General features: G+C 45.5%; 1 protein-coding gene across 7 annotated transcripts in view; it reads right to left on the bottom strand.

Annotated features, from left to right (window-relative positions):
- The window catches only part of DLGAP4 (DLG associated protein 4), a 180,885-nt gene that overhangs the window by 46,551 nt on the left and 130,814 nt on the right, over positions 1-3,520 (bottom strand). The gene's annotated exons all lie outside the window — the stretch shown is intronic.

Here is a 3,520-nt window from a genome sequence, read left to right as displayed (position 1 = left end):
AGCCCCATACTGTCACCCTGTGATCTTGGTCCAGATCCCATCCCATCCAACAGCACCCTGCCTGGGAAGATCTGCCCACTGTCTGGTGCCCCGTGGTGGGTGCAGGGCAGATGGGCCAGGGTGCCCAGGCAGTGGGGCTGGGAGCAGCAGCAAGGATCTGCCACCACAGGGGCCGTGGGGAAGCTGAGTCTGGCTGCCTTGCCACCTGGCTCTACAGACTACAGCTCCCAGCATGTCCAAGAACCCTGAGTGGGGACAGGGAGGACTGCATACTGCACTAGACAGCACCTCTGTGCCTGGGGCAGTGTGACTGGCTGCATGTGCCAGGTCCCAGGCTTGCTCCCACACCTGGGCTGGGCAGGGTCAAGAACCCCCATAGAACCACTTGGCAGGCTGGAGTTGGCCCATATTTTGACCATCCCTGCCTTAGGTCCTTTGTACTCAGATGAGGAGTTGAGACACAGACACCCTCTTTATATAGGATACTTAGCTATAGAATTAAAGATGCAGGAGCAGAAAAGGCTAATATTTTGTTAGACAAGACAGCATACAGAGGATCAGCATTCACAAGGACCTGTTGCAAGTCACACTGCACATACAAATACATGCTTCCCACCCCTGTATAAAGACAGTAGTTTGGGGGCTGGAGGAAAAAAAGCCCACAGAAATTTAGCTGCTCCTGTGCTATCTGCACTGCAAGTTTGCTGCAGCCATGGGCTTAGTAGGAACATGGGTAGAATTTAAGAATTAGAGATGTGGGTTACCAAAGCAGTTTAAAGTAGTTCATCCCTATATCCTTTTCACTCTATCACAGTTGCAGGATAAGACCCATCTTTTTTCTGCCCTTCCCCAATCTCCAGAACAGACACAGTACAGGACAAGCCCTGGCTGCTAATGCTACTTAGACATATGAACAGCAAGAAAGCCTGCTACTCTGAAGTACAGGAAGTGTGGCAGCATGTGTGAAAGGGGTCACAGATGCAGGCCTGCAGATTTCTTACAACAAACAGTGTTGAACAGGAAGAGAAGCTTTGTGGATCAGAAAGTTGGGGCTGGTGCCATGAACCACCTAGTTATTAATATTCTATTAATTCTACTTCCACCTCTCCAGACAGCTGGGATTGTGTTAAGTGTACACACATTTCACCAAGACAAGGATTCTAATGCCACTCTCTTGTACCAGTGGATCTGACTACTTTAGACAAGCCTGCAATTTTTCCCCATAAAGCCTTCTGATTCTACTGCACTGTCCACCCCTCACTGTTCAGAGGAAGAGTTCAGCTGCAGTGATGTGAACCTAGAGCAGTGCTTCTCAAGCATGACACTGAGAGATTGTTTTAAGGGTACAACTCAATAGTAGCACTGCTAAGCAAAAGGACTGAAGCATCTGACCAATGTCCTTTCCATTGTGCATGCATACAGATGTGCTTTCTACCACCACACTGCTCATTAGTTTCTGTTAGGCTTGTGTGCATGAAAGCTACAGTGCAAAGAGCACTGGGATGTAATAACAACAAGAACAATTTTAACGTTGGTTTCTAGTCTGATTTATTCCCCCAACTACTAAATTCCCTGCTATCTTAGGCCATAACTGTTATTTTGAGAAGTGGCCTGTTCCCCCTCAAGGCTCTTGGCTCACAGGGGCAAAGGTGAGGGACATGACAAGCTGCAATGGGAATAAATAGCAGAAGTTTTAGTTTCTGCAGTGGTTATACACATACAAAAATATCCTGGAGTTTTTGTTGTGAAGATCATTCCTTCTCTCTACAGCCACCATTATCCCTACTTCCATTTAATCTCATTGGGCTATTCTGCAAGTTTCATTAACAGACACTGCAGCAGAATACTTGCTATCCTGTAACGTGGTGAAACATTTGAAACCTGGAAGAAAACATTAAAGTCAGTCAACAGAGCCAGGTTCATCTACGGTGTAATTATGACTACATCAAGCACTACCGCAAGTTTCAGACCTAGGTGCCTGACAGGTTACCAAGTGCTTATTCAGAAGCCTAAACAAATGACTGGATTTCTCAGAAGCAGGTGTCTGAATGCTTAACAAGTGTAGTGCCTAACTTTAGGGTCAGCCTTTTCTACTGCAGTTGGAAGCAGCCATATTTTTGTCAAAATCCCCAAGAAATGGACACAAAAGAGCAATCCCACTATCCCAACTGCAACGCAGGACAGGAATAGGGCCCTTAAAGAGATCACCTGGGCACCCAGCCACCTGGCGAGGTGCGTGCACACATCAACACTTGCACTTCATGGCAGTGGGGTGCACAAGTAGCTGCAGAAGTGGGAGGTCTCCATGGAGAAGTGATGTTAAAAACTAGAATCCAAATTTAAACCTGGGTCCCTTGCTTCACAGTCTGTTACAGACAGCTATCCAGATGCCTAGCTGTGGATTTTCACCATTGTAAAATGCATGCTTTTGACGTTGATTTAAAGAATGCAGGGAGAGAGAGTTGGCAGTGTTAGTCTGAAGTCAGGCAGAAGGCAGGGTAGAAACTGACTAACTAAATCAAAGATGCATAACTTTGTTTACCAGAGCTTGGTTCATCCCATGCTAACTGATGCAGGGAAAGAGTGACTGTGCAATCCCATCACAGGCACAAGGAAACAGAAAATAACGTACTCTGCTTTTGTACTAGCTTCATTGGTTATGGGGCCTTGAAACATTAGTTACCATTAGAAGAGAGAAGAAGTCCAGAACAGCTGTAAAGAATCATATCCAGTAATGAACTATTGGATCTTGCACAAACTGGACACAATAGTGACCAGCATGATAAAGAACCTCAATATAAAAACCTAACAATTTGAACTATGTCTACAACACTGTTCTTTCAAATTAGAAAACTACTAACTTGAAGTGGAGCATTCCTTAAAAGGGCTGACAAGACCGTTTGAAGGCCAGGTCTGCAGAGAGGGCAATAAAAAAGGAACAGATGTTTGATTTGACATGTATGTAGATGCAATTCACATGAGAATGAGAAGTTGCAGTAAGTGCATCAGGAATTCCACTTCCCTGTGCATGATTTATGCAGTCTGAAAACCTGAGTCAGATTAAGTGCTCAGCCCTTCAGATGACTCGGCAAGTCCTCCGACTGTCCAAAAAAAACACACACATTGTCCAAATGATCAGTATTGTGGGTAGCCCTAGAGGTTCACACCCCATTTTTGAGGAGTTTTTAGAGAAGTATTTAATTGCCCAGAATGTATTTGAGAAAGCTGCAGCACAGTCATGTAAATACCCATCCTTTCTTTCTCCAAGAGAGAAATATTTTACACCACTTTGCTCTCTCGCACTCTTGGACCCCAGAATAGCTTTACGTTAGCCTCATCTGTGAAGCCAACTTATCTTGCTCCTTCCCCACAACCTTGCTGTTGCTATCAGTTCTGGGCCATGAATTCAGATGTGCAAACATATAGGACTAAGAGACCCCATAGGAGTGCTAGGAAGTTGCTTTCCCAGCACACAATAGATGCCTTTCCCCCTCCCCCCCTTTTTTTGGCGGGGGGGGGG

The sequence above is a fragment of the Gavialis gangeticus genome, unplaced genomic scaffold, assembly GCF_001723915.1.
Source record: "Gavialis gangeticus isolate Ggan-Ray unplaced genomic scaffold, GavGan_comp1, whole genome shotgun sequence".
In the NCBI taxonomy this organism is placed as follows: Eukaryota; Metazoa; Chordata; order Crocodylia; family Gavialidae; genus Gavialis; species Gavialis gangeticus.
The sequence above is the reverse complement of the archived record's forward strand: the minus strand, read 5'-3'. Positions and strand labels throughout refer to the sequence as shown.